General features: G+C 29.4%; 1 long non-coding RNA gene across 1 annotated transcript in view; it reads left to right on the plus strand.

Annotated features, from left to right (window-relative positions):
* LOC147816442 (uncharacterized) overlaps window positions 1-22,668 on the plus strand; it is a 419,310-nt gene that overhangs the window by 121,151 nt on the left and 275,491 nt on the right. Inside the window, exon 2 of the long non-coding RNA XR_015433603.1 lies at window positions 2,327-2,396. This is a non-coding gene — a long non-coding RNA (uncharacterized LOC147816442). The remainder of the gene's footprint in view (window positions 1-2,326; window positions 2,397-22,668) is intronic.

Consider the following 22,668-nt stretch of genomic DNA (forward strand, 5'->3'; position numbering starts at 1 on the left):
TACTTAAGTGGTAGCTGAAATAAGAAAAAATTTTCATTTGTCCCTACTATAATATTTCCGGAATTATCTACTTTTTGACGCATTTCACTCAATCAAGTATTTCATTCTTGAATTTCTGGTATATTAACGATAATAATTGTTCGAATTTTATGACTAACAGCTTCATCAAAGTTTTAATTTCATTTGAATGACACAATCTTACAAATTTATTGATTCATTCCGAAGTAAAAAACAGTAATTTAAGGTATTTTTATTTTAAATCATGCAACTGCAGGTGCATCTAAGATTACTTTCTTAAAGTAATAAGTTTCTGCAGTGAATTATTGCAAAATTTTAATTATAAGATGAAATTTGTAGATTGGATGGGGAAACTTTTAGAGCTCTCTAATTTTTGAAAAGCCTAATGTTGATTAATGAATTGTTGATTGTTAAAATGTTGCATATCTAATCTGATTTTATTTTATTTCATAACCGTTGTTGAACAGCCGACCCAATTTTGGGTCTACTAATGCTCAATTCCGTAGCCTTGTAATTTTTCAATCAATCCAGAAGACAAGGAAACTCCTCTATCAGTACCCCCAGAGGTTTTGATTTATTATTGGAACATGGAGGACTTTGCTACTCGACAGATTTAACGTGCATCAGTTACCATTTATTACACGGGGAGTGTTTGCCTGGCGGGGATCAAACCCACGAACTCTTGGACATAGGCTCACTGCCCTACCAACCAGGTTATCCCGACCCATCTAAACTGATTTAAAAGAAGTCGTCGTAACCTCAAAAAAATATTTTTACAAAAGAAGAATTTATTTTATTCAGAAGGGGACAGTCTGTAATTCGCACTATGAATTATAAGTTTTTGCGTCGAACTATGGCATTGCAGACTACACGAAACATTAATAGTGTTTTTTGCTCTAGTGTTGATTGAAGTAGGATCGAACACCAAAAAAAAGAAGAAAAAAAAGCACTTAAACAATATTCACCAATACAATTTCATGGTGAGCTTTTGACTCTCTAGCGCATGTGTTATCAATTGTTTATTTTAGGAAGCCAGGTTCATTGATCACAATAAAAAATGTACTGCAACTAATAAGATAAAATGATGCACATTTAGTCTAGATTGGTCAATAATCTAGCTTGCAGCTTACATTGTAAAAAATTCCAGATCAAATTACGGTAAAAAGTACCGGCACTCTGAGTGCCGGTACTTTTTACCGTTGAATCCGTTTTTACTGGAACATCTTACAAAACAAAAAATCTGATATACCGTAATTTTTACATTAATAATGATAGTAAAATCACTGAATCACTCTAATAAAGCAAATATTACAGTTATAATCATGATGTAAAATTTTACGGTAATAATGGATTTTATGGTGAAATGGATTTTGTGGAAGATGCACTCAGAGTGTCGGTACTCTATACTGTAATTTGATCTGGAATATTTTACAGTGCAGAAGAAAACTAGACTAGATTGGTATCCTATCTTATTGAATGGTCTTGCAAAACCACATATTGCACAGATGGCTATAGCTAAACTACCTGAATTGAAATTTCTACATCCTCCTCCATGCGCACTTGATCTAGACACCAGGTATTACCTTTTCGTTCTAAATTTGGTTAACTTGTTAATGGAAAAGCAATGGAATTAAAATGCTTTAAAACTGACTTTCCAGGAATTCGTTGATCGCCTGGGTTTGCCTCATTGCCACCTGAACTGGGTAACAACAACACAATGGGTAAAGTGTTGAGAGAACATGGCTGCATGCTTTTATAAATTAAATAGTTCCTTATATCTATGAGCTACCAACCAACTTCTTTTTATTTCTACAAATTTCATGTTCTGTATTTTCAAGAAAATTTTTCTAAAACTATTTGACAATGATGTATGTTTCGAATCACCAAAATATTATATTTTCTTACTAAGTTTAACCAATGTCTTTACAAAATTAAATTCTTTAGCTGAACTAAAAAAATAAATTCTAAATGTTCAAACTCAGACCCAAAATAGAAATACAATGTACTAAATCACGCTTCTTCAGAGCGTTTAAATTAATAATTAAAGAGGCAATGCAAATAATAGAGAAAAATCAATATTCAGCACCTGTGCTGTTGTTTGTTGAGTTGTTTAACATTTAAAGGTATGATGTCGTTTTCTTATGATCCGCACAACGTTTTCTTTTTTTACATGTAATTTACACGATCAATGAAAGAGAAATGTTTATTTTATATGATTAGAAAGTAACGATTTAATGGGATTTAAATATGTTTATTTCAGCATTTTCTTTTGTTTGTTTATATTGATTTAACAAATTTTTTTTTTCAGATGATTCTTCTGAAAAATTTTGAGCTGTAAAAATTGGAATACTTCAAAATGGAGAATATTTAAGAACTTGGTAAGCAAAAATTTAATTTACATACCTCCTTAAGTAGGAATGTCTTGTAATTGTATTATCTATATTGACGTGGTATTTACTTTCAAAAATGTCAGGTGTTACTTAATCAGTCGACCTTATACCCTGTTAGAATTTTCATTCTAAAACAACGGTAAAATAACCGGCTGCAGTCTATCCATCCAAATAACCGAGCAATTTACGGTAAAGAGCATTTTTTATCTTTACGGTTTTGAAACCGTTTACAAATAGTAAAACACAAAAATATATGTTTTTTTTAACCATTTACAAATAGCATGGTTTCGAAATCGTATTAAAAACGTAGCAGATTTTTTTTTATTAAACAGCTTTATGGCGCTTCCTTCTATGTGTGAATGAGAGTATCGTATTTTAATAATCTAGGATCACAATTTCAGGAGTGCAAGATACGGGAAACTCTTCATCTGCTGAACCGAATACTGAGGTGTCAACGCTGGGATTCGAACCCTCGTATCATGATATTGGCAGGTTAGCCCTCTCGGCTATAATATGTACCCAGCTGCAAAGAACTAAGTTGCTTCATTAGGTGGGCCTAGTTGGTACTATAAAATTCTGGTAGTTTGATAAAGTTCTGCGATCATCCTCAGGGATGTTTCCCAGACCATCGCCAACAGCCCATTGTGCAGCCCTAGTGTGACGTATATGAAGTACGTACCTACCTGTAACTTGTCGAATTTTTATTGTCTCCAAAAAAAAATTTGTAATTTGAATTGTAGCCGATCTATAAACAAAATGTGAAAGATGAACTGAAGTCAGTAAACGTCCCTAAAAATAATATGTGCAATGTCTGTCGAAATTGAATGTACATTTTCTCTATATTGCGTGTATTGTCAACTTTAATTGGAAGTTGTATCGTCAAATAGTATGTGCATTATAAGATGAAAATGGTAGATGATTTCTTGACGTTCGTTGTAAACTGGAGAAAAAAAAACCTAGTGTCTCGACAAGTTGTACATGCGCTATCAATTGAAATCATAAGCCGTACTCTCAAGCAAAACGTGTATTCGGAACTGGAATTGGAGATGTTCTCTACAGACAGTATGTGTATTATCAGTTGAAATTAGTAACTCTCTTTTCAAATAAAGAAAAATTGCATTGTTGACTTGGAACGGCCACAAATGTCTCTACAATATATGCGTGTCATAAGCTTAAACTGGTTGCCGTATTTTTAGATAAAATGTTTATTGAAAACTGAAAATGGATGCGTTTTTTTTAAAAACAATATGTGTATTATCACTTGAAATTGATTGTCAATTTTTAAAGTAAAAAAAATGCATTGTTAACTTGAAACGACCACCACGAATATATCTGCAGACAATATGTATTTGTAAACTATAAGTTGAAGCTAATAGCCGGCCGTGTTTTTAAAGAAAACGTGTATTGTGAAATGGGATTGGTGGTGTTTTCTACAAGCAATAGGAGTATTATTAACTGAAATTTTTATATTCTGAAATAAAAAAAAACTCCATTGGTAACTTGAAAAGGCACAAATGTCTCTGCAAGCAATATATGGATTCTCTGATTAAGATTCAAACTGGTAGTCGTGTTTTAAATAAAGCCTGTATTGTGTATTGAAATTGGAAGTGGTTTCTATAAACAATATATGTATTAAAAGTTAAAATTAATTGTGAACTTCTGAAATTAAAAATTGCATTGTTAACTTGAAGCGACCACAAAATGTCTCTACAAACAATATATATATGTTATCAGTTGAAACCGTATGGGTATTGGGAACTGGAAATGAAGGTTTTTTTTCAAACAATGTGTGTATTATCAGTTGAAATTGATTATCAACTTTTGAAATAAAAAAGTACATTGTTGTTTATGAGTTGAAATTGGTAGCCGTGTTTTTTAAAAAGCGTGTATTGTGAAATTGGATAGGGGGCATTCTATGTAAACAGGGTGCGTAGCTTTTTTAAAAAGTGCTTAAAGGTGCTTATTTTTTATTTTCGTTTTTTAAAAGCCCTTAAAAGTGCTTTTTTCCTTTACTATGTTGATTTTCGCTTCGAATTATGCAAAAAGATACAGTTCAGGTTGTTCTGTTCAACGTTTTCATAATTAATTCAACCCCAATTTATTTCGGCGTATTGTCAGCCCGTAGCGTATAAAAACTCGCCATTCGTTTTACATGATTCAAAATTTCATGATTTTTGACAATTGTCAAAAACAGTGCCAAAAGGATTTTTTTACGTGACGGTTAAAACAAGATAAACCGTCAATTGTCAAAAACTTTCCAACCCTGCCTAATTATTATGTTTTTATAAAGTGCTTAAAAATATTTTTGAGTGCTTGGAAAGTGCTTAAAAGGTGCTTATTTTTTGTTGAATAATTTGGCTACGCACCCTGATAAACTCTATGTTTAATATCAGTTTAAATTAGTCATTATCTTCTCAAAAATAATAATTAAAAAAAACTTTTATTCATACAATCAATCAGTGTGTGTATTGTCAGTTGAAATTGGTTGCCAAACTATGTAGATTACTAGAAATCAAATCTCTACAACTGGTTTGCAAACTTCAAACTATTATTAATTGAAAGCAATACTATTCTAGATCTATTTCAGTCAAGCAATCTATTTAACGAGTAATTGATGAATAACGTTACTTTAATGCCACGAACTAATAAAGTTTCTAAGAATTTGATATCCATATCAATGTTAAGAGTTTCAGTCAAAAATTTCATACTAAAAGATTATTAATCGGGAAAAAGAGAGAGAAGAACTCATCTGTTAAACCTTTTATTATATCTCATTGTTTGTACTTACAGACCAGCCAAATATTTTGTAAAGATCGCATTCTCCAAAGTGTTCCTTCCTTTTCACGATTTTAAGAGCTCCATTAAAAGTATTTTTAGAAAATTGCGTAAAAAAAAAAAAAGGATTTCCCTAAAAGTATTTTCAAATCTTGATTTCCTTCTGTCCACATTTAAAAATGATTTATGGAGGCGAAATGCATCTCACTGAGCGAATAATCTTTTAAAGCACTTTTTTTTTCTCTTTCAACTCTTATAAACTTTACTCGTTAATAGATTATATAGAAGAGTTTGTTGATTACTTTAACTTATAAATGCTTAATGCTGAAAAGAAAACTTACATTCACTTTGCTGGAAGTCTGGTAATTTTCTGTATCTTTCCCAATAATGAAGGTACTATTATGAATAATGAATGAAACTTCCAAACCGCTCTTCGTTAGCAGGTTATTGCACAGATTTAGATCACAACAAAATTTGATTTAATTTTCATCTAATAGTTATTTATGTTCTTCGACGTTTTTTTTCTCTAGACGAGATTATTTCTTTTATGTTTATAGCATTAATATAGAACGGTATCTTTTTGGTTAGGAGGAAAGAAAATGTCTTTTTGGTAAAAAGAGCTTTTTTTTTATCTAACTTTCCCGACGAGACTTTTATTAAATGATAACCTAATTTATGTTATCTTTATTTATACTTTGCATTTTTCTATAAGTCACATTTCGAAATGATACTTGTTTTTTCCTTAGAAGTAAAGATATTAGGGATATTTTGATTTATAGTTGGATATAATTTTTTTTCTTTCAAATTTGTAAGTTTCTGGAATAATTTGGGACGTTGCAGATTTGCAGATAAAAACTGAAAAATTCTGGAAAGCGTTCATAAACTTTGAAAATGCTTTATTGTGAATCGACTGATTTGGAGGCAAAATCGAACTAAATGCTGAAGCTTTCACTTAACACAAGTCTAACAAAAATTAAACGAGATAATTTTCTTTAAAAATGAATGCAAAGAGATATGAAAATGGATGATAAAACTACTGTCGATGATAAATACAAAATAAAACTTAAGGATAGTAATAAAAATCTAAAAGGCTTTCAAACAAATAAAAAAAAAGTAAGATTATGATGATTATTAACAAAGTTATGGAAGTTTAAAGTGCAATCATATATACTGGAAATGCTAGTTTTAATTGAGTTAACACATTGCTTTTGTTCTTATGAAAGTAAGTTGAATTTACTCTTTTAGAATATATAGTTTCGTATTTTAATCTCTAATCGGCCTTGAATGCCTCACTCATTTTTTGGATTAACGATTATCAATGTTCAACTCCGTAGACTAGTAATTTTGAATTCAACCCAAACGATAAAGAACTCCTAGATCCGGCATTGTGACAAACTCACCTCCGTGGAGGACTTATAGATGTAAATAATCTACATTTACGTTACATTGATAGAAAAACAACGAAATCCTCCTATGGTTAAGCAGCTGATATGGGAATTCTAACCCGTGATGCATCTACCACTGAGGATATTTTGTGTCAGCAATGTGGTCGGTGCGAGCCGGGAGCAGAATTCTTATCGATCAGACAAACTCTTATCTTGGTCACCTTATTGGGAGATGAGTGCTCTGCCTCCTGATCCACCGTGACTCGTTATTGCTAACTTATAAGATTTTACTTCCATAACATAAAAGGCTTCTTTTATGTTTCGAAGTTATATTTTTATACCACCTAACTTTTATATTCTTTTATGAACTTCTGAGATATGATATTGAAAATAAAACATTTTGTGAAAACATTTCAAACATATTTTCTTTGAAAATGAAATTTTTGTAACAATTATTGAAATTTTCCTTATTGTGTCTAATTCAATGTGCTGATTAGGGTGGTTCAGCTAAATTCTGGAGAACCCGATAAAATGATATTATTTCACAACATCCCGATAAAACGATAAATGGGTAGTGATATCATCAGTAGACTGATGATAGTCATTAGTTTGTTAGTAGATTAAGGTAGTATGAGATGAACTTTGTTTAAAGGAACAAAATTAAAAAATTAAATTATTATATTTTATAGTTTTTTTTTCTTGCTAATATATTAATTCTCTTGAAAAATAATAGAAAACGTCATATTTCTATGTCGTACCATTTTTGGCGTTTTTGCTATGTTCAGAAGGCGTTCGGAAACATTAATGAAAATGTATATTTTAGATCAATACTTTTTTTTTGCAGGTTTAATTTTAATAGGAAAAATGGAAAATGATTTAATTTAGATTCAAGAAATCTTTTCGACTGATATATATTTTGTGTTAAAATTAAATAAATTTTTTGCAACAAATATTGTATCTAAAGTGTTTATGCATACAACTTTTAGCTGAGTAAATTTTGAATGTTGTTGAATAAATATTCTATTTTGTTCAACAAAAAAAAAGTCTATACCTTTTTTTAAAAATATTACCCTTGCAATTGAAGAAAGTTAATCTATGCTATATATTAAGGAAGTTAACATGAAAAAAATCTACGTAGCACACTGTAAAAGTTTCCGGATAAATTTTGGAAATTTGGGTGCACCATCCGTAAAATCCATTATTACCGTAAAATATTCTGTCATAATTTTTACAGTAATATTTATTTTATTACAGTAATTCAGTGGTTTTCGGTAGTTATTACTGTAAAAATAACGGTTCATCAGAGTTTTTGATCTGTAACATGTTAGGGTAAAAATGGAATTTACTTTTTGCAGAAATTTTTGATTCGGGGCTTTTTACAAGACATTCAATCTATAGTTTTCGTTCTATAATGAAGAGTTTTCATTAGTATCCAAGCACAGAATGAAAAAAGAAAACACAGAGATGAAACACAGATCTGTGTTTGTACACTGATCAATGTTCTTTAAAGCCAACACTATGGTGCGTTTTTTAAGGTGGTATTATATACCATTTTTCTCGTTGTTTAACTTTATTAGGCGTGCGTTTTAAATTCTATGACGTATTTTGTGCTGCCATCTATTGATTAGAGACAAAACTTATAAATTACGGTGCAAAAACTACTGAGATTCGTATCCCGACCTCTGAACATCGAGGACATATACCATTTTACTAGTTTATGCTCATTGAGGAAATTTTTAATGCTTTCGTCAAAAATTTTGTTTTTCGTTTACTTTTGCGTCAACTATAATAATATTTCGAAAAATATCGAGGTTAAGAATATTTTTTAACATAAAAAAGTAATTTCGCGGTGTCTGAGCATATTTTTCCAATTATAATGCAATTTTTCTTTATCTCTTTTTCTTTTTTTCTTCTTTTCTTTGTGTTATCGACAATCGTCTTAAATTCCCTTCTCGAACAATACCACCATAAAAACCGTAACCTTAAACCTGGAATAACTCTATCCCTTTAGTACAAAAGAAGGATCTCTTAATTCTGAAGTCAATATCGTAACATTCTGGACAAGGAACAATTGTTCTCAGAATAGAGTCTCTTCCTCTTTATCGTCTCTCATTTCCATCCTTCACATTTCTCGTCAGGTATGGGATGTCATTTGGACGGCAATGGGATCTCTTTCTTCCGGCCACGATCATATGGTGAAAGTTGCCTCTTGGGGCAAGTTTCCTTCACTTCAGGTGGTATCATTTGCGGCTTTTTTTTTTTAACACTCCATGGTTAGTAGTGCAGACGATTCTGTAAGGGTAACTTGTTTCCATTATATGCAGAGCAGTTTATTTGTTCTGAAAAGTGATTCCTTATTCGTGCTATTTATTTTCTGAGAATTGATGTGCTGACGTTTATTTGACGACCGAGTTTAATAGAAAATAACGGTAAGCAGCTGAACGATTAAACTCTTTGGTTTTGTTCTGTGGGATTACCATTTTGTTTTTTCTAATGTAATACTTACGATTTACGTTTTTTTTTCTCCCTACTTATTGAATTATCAGAATTTTTGATATCACTGACCAACTATATTCTTACTTCGAACGTAAATATTTAAATTTTCTACAAATAGTTACACATTTTATAGACAGCCCATTACAGGCCTTGGCTGCCTCAATCTACGTGTAGCCTCCAACGCCTCCTATCCATGGCGACTTTTTTCCAGTTGTTAATCTTAATTACTTTGAGATCTTTAGTAGTGTCATCCAGCCATCTAGTTGGAGGTCTGGACCGAGATGCAGAAGTATTTTTAAAGGTAGCGATTCGTACTGCATTGTTTTCTAGACCTCTCCAGATATGGCCAAGCCATCTTAATCTATTGCTTCGGATGACCTGCACTGTCTGTGGCTGTCCATAGAGTCTATATAATTCGAAGTTGCATCTAATTCGTCAATAGTCTCTTTCCTGTACTGAGCCAAAAATATTTCTAAGGATTTTCCTTTCAAAAACACCAAGAATACGCTGAGTGTCTGCGTTTAGTGTCCATGTTTCACTTGCATAGAGCAATACAGGTAGAATAAGAGTCTTATAAATTTTACTTTTGGTTTTTCGACTGATTAGGCTTGATCTTAATTGCTTTCTTAGTCCAAAGAATGCGATAACTACGTTATCTTTTAAATATTACCATGCATTTTTCTCAAAACACAAATTATGAAATATTCAAACTCTATTGAACATATCCATGGGCGTCGCAAAGGAAATTTTTTTTTAAAGGGGATGAAATTTAAATACACAGTCAGGATAACTCTCTAAATTTCACACATCAGAAAAAAAATTCTTCAGTCTGTTTTTCAAAAGATTGATTACACTTATCTCTTTCTCGTTTTTAACTTTGATGACTTTAAATCCATGATGATGATTCATAAAAATTTTCTTTATCTGAAATATTCAACTTGAGGGGGACGTATACTCCCTCCCCCCGCCAACACCTATGACCATATCAAATTTTTCTAAGGAATAGAATGTTTCTATCACCCAAGGATGTATTGATTATAAGCTATCATTTTTGTTAAGTTTGGTTTTTGAAAACAGATGAGCAAATGAATGATTTTTTCAAGAGGTTGGTGAATCCAAAGATATTGCAACAGTTAAGTTTTTTTTTTGTTCAGCATATAATGGCAGTTTAGTAGATTGAATGCATTTTAAAACTTTCTCAAATAAAGCTATTTTATTTTGTCTCTAGTTTCATTTTCGCGGTTTTCTTCTTGGCTGTTGCATATGTTACTTTAACTGTTTATATGTACCTTAAGTGAAATACTTAAAAGTTATAGATAAAAATTGTTAGTAGTTATAAAATAGTTACTTTTTACATTAACATTATTTTGAAAAAAAAAACAACAACGTTATTTTTAACATTATTTTGAAAAATTATCTAAAATATTTTGAGATTTTGATTTGATCTTTTTAAGAAAGGAAGTTTAAATAAGTTTAATCAAAATGCATCGTTATAGTTATAAATAATGTATTATATAAAAAAGTTTGTCAAAGAAAAAAAGTTTTCTAAAAAAAGTAGTTCTTTTTATGCATCAATAGAAAAAAATTCACTTACATTATATGTATGTAGTTTGCTGAATGCAATTACAATAAATTTGATTAATTTAAGGGAATCGTTTTCTGAATTTATCAGAAACGTAGTATTCTATTTTTTTATTTTATTTTTTTTTCCTTTTTATGTTAAAAAAATATAAAAAAATAACATTCAGTTCAAAAATATCATTTGCTTCAATTAGCTGTTATCGATTAAAAAAGAACATAATTAGCTAAAACAATGTTTCAAAATAAATAGACAATAAACATTTTCGTAACTAAATTAAGAGATAGATAATAATTTTATTGTTCTTTTAAATTTGTTATACTTGATTTATCAAAAGGAAACAAAACCGCCTGCTTAGTACTTTGTTTGTTCCATTCAGGAGTAAATAATCATCTGTCTTTTTCATTTTTTTAAATTTTTTATATAAAGGAGAGTATTTTTTAATAAGTATAATTGAAATTTTATGTGTATAATATTCTGCTCACTATTTTTAATTTTATATATAATATTAAGAAAATTTTCTTTTGAAATTGATATCGTCTGCTTTATTAAGGAAAACAAAATCGTCTGCTGTGCATTGGAAAAGAGAAGGCATTCTGGGGATAACAATGATAACTAGGACCAGAAGCGTATGACAACGGGACGAAAAAGAAGGAAGAAAAAAACGCTTCATATTCTATTCCGAATAAAAACGAAGGATTGGGGTAGAGGGGCTGAGGAGAAGCTGAAGAGATAGGAAAGCAGGCATTTATTGATTGAGAAGAGAAGGGATGTGGTGGGAAGGGACTCGGAGGCAAGGTACAAAAGCTTCGAAAGAGGGTGGGTTGTGGAGTGGAGGAATTGTAGAAGCTGACGTAGAATTCGGAAATCGATTCCGCTGAGTCACCTGTGTGCGAAGAGAGGCGAGCGGACAGATTCTAGGGGGCCCCCAATCGCTTTTTAAGCACGTCCCATCCGCAAACACATTCGAAATTATATAGTTTTTTTTTTTATTCAATTCATTTAATTTTTTCTATCTTGGTTCTAAGTTGGGATTATTTTTCCCCTGTCCCAACTTTTTCGATAGCATTAACGAATCTCTAATGGTTTAATGTCCGTTCTCCATAGATCGAAATGAACGGGTGTTAGTATCTGTAGGTTTTGAATCCAGTGTATTCTAGTCATGTATTTCTTTCGGTTTTTGAGCAAGAAACTGATTGCTTACTATCAAGGATATTAAATAAGTTAAGTTGACTGCATTAAGTGCCTTTTTTCTGTTTTTAAAAAAATGTATTGTGTTTGCGAGCTTGAAAAAGACATAAACTGTGTACGAATATATATATATATATTTTTTTTTTGCTAAAAGTAATTTATGATTTATGTTCTTGTTGAAAATGCTCTTATTTATTTAATGTTTTCGAAAGTATTAACGATTGTTTAATGTCCGTTCAAAACAGATATAAATGAATGGATATTTGTATTTAACTTTTTCGAATTCAACGACTTTTCAGTCAAGAATGGATTTTGAGCAAGAAACTGATTGTTAACTATCAAGGATATTAAAGGAGCTCAGCTGACTGCGTTAAGTTTTTTTTTTTTTTTTTATGTATTCGTATGTCTTGTCAAGCTATGTGCGTGATAAGGATATTAACTATGCCCGAATTCATCATTTAATTAAGAAATAGTTTCTGATAAAAATAATTCATGATTTATATTATTATTGAAAGTGCTTTTATTCATTTAATGTTTTATATATTGGCTCAAAGTTGGAATTATTTTTTTTATCCTTTCTCAATTTTCTTCGATAGAGTTAATGATTGTTTAATGTCCATTCAAAACTGATCGAAACAAATGGGTATTTATATTAATTCTTTTTGAATTTTGTGATTTAATTTCATTTTTGAATGGATTTGAGCAAGAAACTAATTATTTACGATCAATGGTTTTAATTAGTTAACTTCATTGCGTTGCGTTTTTTATGCATTTTTGCGAACCTGGAAATGTGATGAAGATATAAACTGCAATTTTGATAAATATTTTTTATTTATATTTATGATGATTATTTATATTTATTATGATGATTATTTATGATGATTATTATGATGATTATTTATATTTTTATTTATATTTTTTATGATTATTTATATTATGATTTTTTTTTATTTATGATGGATATTTTAGTTAAAAAATATTTGATGTTTCGTGTCTTTATTGAGAATAACAAATTAGTATTATTTAAATAAGAAATGTCAATATTAGTTTCAATAATATACACTTGGTATTGGAACTATATATAAACTAATTTATTCATTAAAATTGATGTTTAACATTTCGTGAAATACAAACTTTAGTTTAGCTGTTTTGAAAGGTAACTAATCTAAACGCACTTTGTTTGCTTGAACTTTGTTTCTTTTGCTTTAAAGATGAATAAATATGGTATTTGAGTCTGTAAAGTTAGCTTTGTTTGGTTTTTATATGCTGTTTAAACATATTTTTTCTCCCACTTTTTTTGGCCATTGTTTTTTTACAGCTTTTTTATATGAAAGAGCGTTATTTGTTTTTTTTTATTAATTTACTCGTTACACATTGTTCTTTGTTAACTACTTTATTGTTTCTTATTTTGCTAAACTTTTAAATGTTAGGTTTTTTTTTAAATCTAACTTAAATTATCTATTGTTTGACCTTTTAATCTGAATGAAATTAAAATTTTGTGCTTTTTTCAGATTGACCTATTTCAATGCTGATTTTATTTTATTGAACAGATATTTTTAAATATTAATTGTTTTTTAAAGGAATGAATTCTTTCTTCATTCATATATTGTTTAAGTAAGTAAACAAATAAAAACTAATGCTGGTTCTATGAAACCAGCAATGGTATCAATAAATAATGGGCTCAATATCTATTTTCACACGAAAATATCTTTCGATATTTGCTCGTTGTATTTGTTTTTTTTTTTATGAAGGATACATATGTGTACAATGCGCACAGTAAAAAACGGACCACTCAGAATAACTTAAGATCTAATAGACGGAGGACGAACACGTTTTAGGACTCAATTTTAATGATTCAAGGGGGTGACCTCAAATATGCTAATTAGTGCTGGCGATATTTTAAGTTTCAAAATCAGACACGAAAACGTTCTTTTTGTGAATAATAATGTTTTTTTTTTAAAAAATGGATTAGAGTTTCTGAATCTCAGAATATAAGGAGATAGCTATGCATCTGGAAAATATGGCTCCAATAGTTTCGCCAGGAAAGTGGTACAAAGTTTGGACTCTTTAATGATAATTTTAATTTTTGAGTACTTCGTCATATCTCGAGAACTTTTTAAGCGAACTTAATAATTTTTTGAACATAATAATAAATTTGTTTATCCAAAGATAAACACATGCAAAAAATAGCTTTCTTATATCAGAGGTAGAACAAATAATAGTATTATAAGTCATAATATTTAGACTGATTCTTAGAACATGAAAATCTGGTTATAAGACGAAAAATTATTCGGGCAGATATAAATTTTGATTCATAATACAGATACCCATGTACACTTCTCAATCACAAATCGCACTTTTTCTGATTAAAAATGCCCTTTTTTGCATAAATAAATTAATTTTTTTGAACTTCAAAATCTAAATTAAATCGTTTTGAAATTTGATTCCAGTAGTTTAGTCTCGAAAATGGTACATAGTTCGAATTGAATCCTTTAATGTTAATTTTTTGCGTATATGTAGCTGTTTTTGTTGTCCTATTGTTGATAATCAGATCATTTTTGCCCCCTGTTGCAGAACTCTAAAAACATTTCCATGCAAGAAATAATTTGTAATAGTCAATTTATTATATTTAATTATTCAATTTCACAAGAATTGAATAAAAATGTAATTCTTGTGAATTCAATAGGATTTATTAAAATTTTACCTAATGCTCCAAAATTGGCCATATACTTAAATATCTGCGCTTATAAATAACAGAATTTATAATTTCTGCGTTTATAGCAAATAAACTCTATGAGACATGATCAAATGAACGAACTAATGCACAAGAGAAAGTAGCTCATTTCTCCTGGGTTATCATCTCTACTTTTTGACCTCACGCTAACGTTTACTGTTACCCACATTTATATAAACAAAGCTTAGCTCTATTTTATTTATTTATTATTTTTATTTTCTGTTATGTTATTAGCAGATGATTGGACAACTCATAGGTGAGAAAAAAATCTTCTCATCGACATTTAAAAATTACTGAATTTAGTGGGAAATGTACCTTGTAAAGGGTTCATATGATTTAAGGCTTTATAGAGCAATTAAATTTTTAGGTGAATATAAATTTTTTTTGTTGAGCTTTTGTTTCAAAAGGGAAATTTCCAGGATGTGAATTCTGCTCTTTAAATTTGTCACCTTCTTTTCTATTTTTTCCTCTCTTTCGTCTTTTAATTAGAACTACGCTTTTTTAGGGGGTGATTTCGTAGACACTGTATAAATTTAATTATTTTTGACAAATTTTACCAAAAATGGTCCGATTTGATGGATGGAATTTTAACAACTATCACAAATAGTATGCAGATGTTCGCAATTTTATTTATTGCTTAACATCGCGATTTTTTTTATGACTTCAATTATTTAAAATTAAAATATTTTAATCTACTATTTTAAGTTCCTTTAACAGTAATTGTTTGAAATATATTAAAAAAATATCAATAAATGTAATTTGATTAAATTGTTGACGTCTTTATTATTTGAAACGACCTCATCTAATATCGACCTATTAAATCATTCTTTTAACACGCTTTACTCATTTATTTCTTAACAGTAACAAATTCATTTTCACTTTCGTAAGTTAAAATTTAAATTAGTGAAATGAGATTTTTTAAACCATTTTTAATTATTTTAACAATAATTGTTATTTGATTTAGTTTTAAAAATATTATCAACGAATACAGTTCAACTATTTGTTTCGACTTCTTAGGTTAAAATGGCTATCTCTAGAATTTATTCCATACGTCATATTTTGCTTTTTTATTTCTTAAATTATTTAAAAGTTAAATATTTAAATTTTTCAAATGAGTTAATAATTTTAGATTTTTTTAAAAAAATTATCACTAAGCAAAATTTTTTGACTCATTAGGCTCAATGGACTATCTTTAAATTTCCTTTCAACGATCTTTTAACATATATTAATTGTTTATCGTTTAACATCGAAATTTCTGTTATTTTTAATTTCATAATTTGAAAATTAAACATTTAAATTATTAAAGTCACTTAACCATTTTTAAATTTCTTTAATAATAATTGTTTCATACTTATTAAAAAAAATTATCAGTAGTTAAATAAGAGCAAACGATATAACTAAATTTTTCGAATCCCAAATTTGAAACGAGTATCTTTAAAATTTACTCCATCGATCTCTTTACACATTTTACTTGCTTATTTCTAAACATTTAAATTTCTTTTACTTTCTTATTCCATACTTAAATGGAATAAAAAGAAACGGAATGTTTACTCGAATCGTTAACCATTAAAAAACGCAAAAGAATATCCACATCGAGGAATGGGAGGAGAAGGCGTTGATTGCAAACCCCCCTCCAACATTAATATTCTCATTCTTGGCTAGTCCGAAAAGTAATTTTAATTCTAATCGATTCCGCATTCTTGTGTGATGCGGCGCTCTTACGAGATTGGAGGCCCCCCCTCACAGAAACTCAATAATAGTCCTGGTCTTAATAATGATTATAATAACGGCTTTCCAAAAAAGAAAGCTCTATATGAACAGTTCTAAGAACGACGACGCCGAGGTCATGCCGGAATCTGAATATGAAAGGCAGCCCGAAGAGTAATAAAGGGGTTTTAGGGTTTGGGGGGCGGGATGTGGGGAGGATGGTCGGGATCGATTTAGGAGATGGAGGTCGCCTGAATTCAGGATTATTTACAGGGAAAAGTAAATTATGTCCTTTTGTGCTAAGACGAAAGTTTGATGGTGATATAAAAATGAAAATAATATTGTTTTGTTTCTTAAATGAAATTCGGAGCGATTTCGGTTGATTAATGCGATGATTTAAATGTGATTCTGGCGATGAATGATTAATATTTGGATGAGAAAAATGTTGTGTGAGTGATGGGATTAAATGCGAAGATGTCTGCATAAATAATCTTATTTTCAGTTTTTAAGGTGATTTATGTATTTCCTATAAAAGTCCCGCTGTTGTTTTATAATGTTTTCTTACGTTATATTTTATTCCATTTCTCTAAATGAGATATTGAATTTTGTTCGTCCATATATTGTAGATTACTACTTTTGTTTCCTTTATTCAATATATAAATTTATTTTCGATTTTGTAATTTTGGTATCTAATGGCATTAAGAATTTTTTATTCTATATATACTCCACTGATGTTTTTTATTTCTTGAAAAAAAACTATTCTTATATCTCTTTGGTAGAACATTTTTGATCTTTTAAACTAAGGAAATTGACCTTAAAATTGCATCTCATTCATTTTTTTTGATAAACATTAAATCTTGTAACCATTGAAACATTATTTGTTGGGTACAAATTTTTACCCATTTTGAATCCAAAAAAAAAAATCCGTATCAAAACAACAACAAACGGGGCATTTTGATATTATTCTCATCTCCCTTCAAATCAAGTTCCTCCAGATGTTTTAAAAGAAACATTTCATGTACGCAAAAAGTTTCTCTAGTTTTATTATACAAGGGAACTGTGTTGATAAGCATGTGAAGGCAACTATAATCTTCTTAACTTTCATTGGCTAAGATTACGTCTTTTTCCAGGGTGCTTCCGACTCAAAGTTTTCTGGTTCGATCCCAGCCGGAGGCCTACAAATATTTTAATCCATAACCCACCACATTGATAACGACGCACATTAAATACTTAACTCGCTGTGCAACAGGTGGCAGCACAAAAACTCTTGGGTCTGAAACAACATTTAATGTTTTTGCCTTAAATGTACAGACATTTACCACGCCCTAGTGCTTTTCTGAATAAATAAATAAATGAAAAAAATTGTTTTTGAAGTTTTCTGCTTTTTTGTAACAGAAAATTTGTGTCAACGTATTTTTTCCGTAGCATCCGAAAATTCTCTGGCAACTTCACTGGCAGAAATTTTTTTCGTAACATTATAGTATTTTTTTTATCTACGATTTCAATGATGATCAAAGTTTGTAGGTTTTCAGATAACTGGAAATAGGAAATAAAATGAAAATTCAAGATATAAATGTAATATCATGGTAGCTGAAATGTTCGATTAATATTTATTGGTGTAACTATATATTTCTAATTTTTTGTATCGTAGTCTAATTATTCGGATTTCGGTAACATGAATTTTTTTTAATCTGGATTTTTCTATGATAATTTTGTAATATAGACTCTCTTCTAAAATTATATTGAGGTTGATTTCGAATAAGTAATTCGACCGTTTCAGATCGCATAGTGAGTAAGCGGTGTGAATTTGTTTAAAAGAATTAACTGAAATTTATGTAGCTGTATTTATTTACATATATGAAATTCATTGCACTGAGGCCAGGATAGCCTGGTTGACAGGGCACTGGACTCACGTTTATGAGAACGTAAGTTCGAATTCAGCCGACCGAAAACGTATCAAAAAATGCATCAAAAATATTAAAGAAAAAACCTTTAAAAATAAATAGACTATTCGGAAATCAAGCTGATTGGTTTCGAATAGTCTATTTCTGACAGAGTTTAGGCTAATTGGTAATGGAACCAAAAATGATATTTGAGTTTTATTTGTTAAATATTTAAATTTTTTGGCCCAAATCTTATAATATCTTTTATCTGGTTGAAGCAATTTTTTTAATAAGCATTATCTACTCCAAACAAAATGTATGTTTTAATTGCTTTAAAAGTATACAAGCATAATAATTCTACTCGTTATAAATCACGCCAAATACACTAAAAAATCTGATCTAAATTTTATTCCAAAGCACATATTATGCCTGTCAGTCATCTGATCAGAGCGATTTGATTCGTTGAATTTTTTATTGCATGTTATAGTGCTGGTATTAGTTACAGTGTAATTGGCAAATTATATACGTTGTAAAAAATTCCAGATTACGGCAAAATCTATTTTTAGCGGAGCATGTTACGGGTCAAAAATACCGATGTATCGTAATTTTTACAGTAATTACCTTAAAATCACTGAATAACTCTGATTAAATAAATATTACTGTAAAATTTACTGTATAATATTTTTCGGTAAAAGTAGAATTTGCTTGTAAAATGGATTTTGCGGATGATGTCTGAGTCTTGGTACTATGTACCGTAATTTAATTCGGAATTTCTTACTGTGTATGTCATCAAAGTGTCTATATGAAATATAAAAAAATATTAATATAATATTAGATTTATGAATTCAAGAAAACGTAAAAATAATATTTATGAACTATTATTTTTTTCTAATCTTTAATAAGAAAATCGAACTGGAAACTAAACAATTCAGAAAACTCATCAATAATTTGTTAGGCAATTAAATTCACAAAAGCGATCCTTCATTCAACTTTTCGAACATTCCATTACTTCGGAAAACGTTCGAAAGTGCGATTTCTATTGTTCCGTCTCCACCCGTCAGAAAGAAACGGAAAATCCTAACGCAAATATTAATTTCTCTCGCACGCGCTCTTAATGTTCCAAAGATTCGAATTGAGGAGCTCCTTGGGATCTCTTGGGGAAAGCGGAAGAAAACGTTCCAAAACACTTCTTTTGGGTTCTTTTGTTCGGGACGGTCTCAGGAAATGTCTGTAATCGGGAGTAAAATATTTCCTCAAAGGAGAATGAAAGAGATAAATCCTCTAAGGAACACCACCATCAATAAAGTAAGTGATGCAGTTGATATACATGACCGTAACGGGGTGGACCGAATACACGTTAGATTCTATGGCCATAATAGGAACTGTCCGCTTTAATACGTGATTGAAATTGATAAATGGGAAACTTTTTGAAAGCGGAATTTAAAAATATATCTATATATATTTTTTCATACGAATATTCTGACGTTCCATCGAAAGTTTATTCGAAAATCGTGTTTGATGGTCTAGGAAAATATGCTTCTTGTATTTGTCCACGGTATGAAAGCGTTGTCAAAATGAAATGGTTTCGTTAAGAAATTTCATCATCTTTATTATTATAATTTTTTTTTTAGCTTTTCGTTCTGGAGATTCTCTTTCGTAGCTTGAATGAGCAAATCCTTTCCGCTTTCTCAATTTGCAATTTAAAGAAGATTTATTTTTTTTCTTCCTAAGATTTTATTTATTCTCTCTACTCCCCTCTTCATTTTCTTACTTTCTTTTTATCATTTTATCTTCCTATCTTATTTGTTAACTCTCTTCATTTCTTTCAATCGCAAACTGCGGAGCTAAAGAATGCCAAAGTCTTCCCCAAAAACGGCGGTTTAACGGTTTACGTTTTTATTTATTTTTACTCATTTCTTCTTCTTTTTTTTACTTCTTCTTCTTGCCGCCGATCTTCTTCAATTTTAAGATGCAAAGAAGATTGAGATTTAAGGAAGTTTAAGAGAAAAACAAACGAGGAAAACTGATCTGGTTACTTCTAATCCTTTTTTCAAGGCTTTTGTTTAAAGAAAGTCAGGGAAAAAAAACTTCTTAATCTGGAAAAAGTAATATCTGATATTTCAGAAACCAAAATTATATAACTATATATATAATTTTCTTTTCAATAAATTTTGTTTTGTAATTAATCTTTAAATTATGCAGCAACACTAAGAAATGGCAGGTTTGAAAAAAATTATACTGTTTCTTTGTCTGGGCAAAATATCTGTAGGGGAGAGTGTGGTCAATTGTAACATTTTTTACTTAACTATTTTTAACTAACAAAGAATCCAATATATTATTAGTATTAATTGACAGACGAGTAAAGTAGACTATCCTCTACTAGAAAAAATAAATACCTTATTTTAAATGTTATTATATTAGTTATTAACAATTTTTGACAGTCGTGCACTTGTTACAATTGTCCCCACTTACGAGGTCAATTGTAACAGTTCATAAATTCAACTAAAACATAGTTAATTATACATATTATCATAGTTGTAATATATTTTTTTATTGATCAAAATATTAGAAATATTTTAGGAGTAAAAATAATAATGAGCAGAGACCTAAAGGGTTAAACTTTTAACTTTAAGGGGTTAAAAATTTTAATTTATGCTGTGAAAGGGGACAAATAAAATAATGCACATGCAACATAATATAAATGATATAGGAAACTATTGGTGGTTCTTAAAGAGTTAAGTAATGGTTTGTAAGCATAAGATTATTTATTTTCAGCTGTTACAATCGTCCCCAAGACGCCATTTCAGCTTCATTTGTTAAAAACAATGCTAGTTAATAAACAAAACTAATCTTTTTTATTGAAATTTTAATTAAGGTGTCCACTTACATATTCGGTTAATAATTTTTATTTGTTTGAACAAAATTACTTTGTTACAATATAATATTCTAATACCAAAAAAAGTACTTACGTAGCGTGAAAATATCTTTTGTGGTGTAACTCTTTCAAAAGTACATAAGCCAACAGGGGTGTACATGTAGATTTATTAAATACACCTTGTGCGCCACTTATGAACCAAATCTAGAACCCGACACTCGAATTCTGTTACAATCGTACCCTGTTACAATTGACCCCACTCTCCCCTAGTATTTCGAAACCAAAATTGTGTAATAATTTAATTCTTGAATAATTCTTTAGAATTCATATTTGCATATACACTAAGATGATGAGGCAAATTTATGTTATTGTTTATATATTTCAAGTTTTTAAGAGAGTTTGCTGCAAGAAAAGTATGAAAATTACTTTTATTGCTTCAAAATTACTTCAAATAAATTGTTATTTTTTCATATTTAGTGATAATAATAAAATTTTTGTCCAAATGTATTCTTTTTAAACCTTCCTATGTTATTTGTTAACTCTCTTCTTTCATTCGCAAACTGCGTAGATATAGAATGCGAAAGTCTTTCCTAAAACGGTGTTTTTAACGGTTTGCATTTTTATTTATTTTTACTCACTGCTTCTTTTTCTTTTTTTTTTTTCTCGTATTCTTCAATTTTAAGATGCAAAGGAGATTAAGATTTAAGGAAATTTAAGAGAAAAACAAACGAGGAAAACTGATCTGGCTATTTCTTATCTTTTTTAAGGCTTTTGTTTAAAGAAAGTCAGGGAAAAAAACTTATTTATCTGGAAAAAATAATTTCTAAAAACAAAAATATGTAACTATATATATATAATTTTCTTTTTAATAAATTTTATTCTGTAATTTATTTTTAAGTTAGGAAGAAATGCGACGTTTGAAAAACAAATTATACTGCTTCCTTATCAGAGAAAATTAATCTGTAGTATTTTTAAACCAAAATTATAAAATAATTTGATTCTTGAATTATTCTTTTGATTTTACATTTGCACTAAGACTATGAGAACAATTTATGTTGTAATTAATTCATTTTACATGTTTAAGAGCTGCAAGAAAAGTATATAATACTTAAAAATAAATTCAAACAAATTATTTTTTTTATATTTAGTGCTAGTAATAAAATTTTGTAAATATGTATATTAAACATTTTTGAAATAATGAATCAAATTTCAAAAAAATGAATAATTAATGAGTTAAAAGATCGACTTTGATCGAATTTCCACCTATTAATCTTTGCACTCTCAGCGAAATAGGTTTAAGATTGAACCATAATAATATTGGGAACTTGAATCATAATGCGGAACAAATTCATTGTAATCTTAATAAGGTGTAAAGAAGAACCGTGTTTTGATTCACTGAAACAGTAGTAGGATCAAATTTAGAAAGTACGATAATATGGTTTATAACTCAGCATTCAGAAAATAATGTTGCAGCAAATTTGTATGATATTATTGTTTAAGATCAGGACAAATTCACTGCAATCTTAATAAGGTGTTAAAAGAAACCCATGTTTTGATTTAATGAAACCATTGAGGGATCAAGTTTAGAAAGTACAATAATATAGTATATTACTCAGCATTCAGAAAATAACGTTG

The sequence above is a fragment of the Parasteatoda tepidariorum genome, chromosome 1 (genome assembly GCF_982258835.1).
Source record: "Parasteatoda tepidariorum strain Cologne lab strain chromosome 1, Ptep-v5.0, whole genome shotgun sequence".
In the NCBI taxonomy this organism is placed as follows: Eukaryota; Metazoa; Arthropoda; class Arachnida; order Araneae; family Theridiidae; genus Parasteatoda; species Parasteatoda tepidariorum.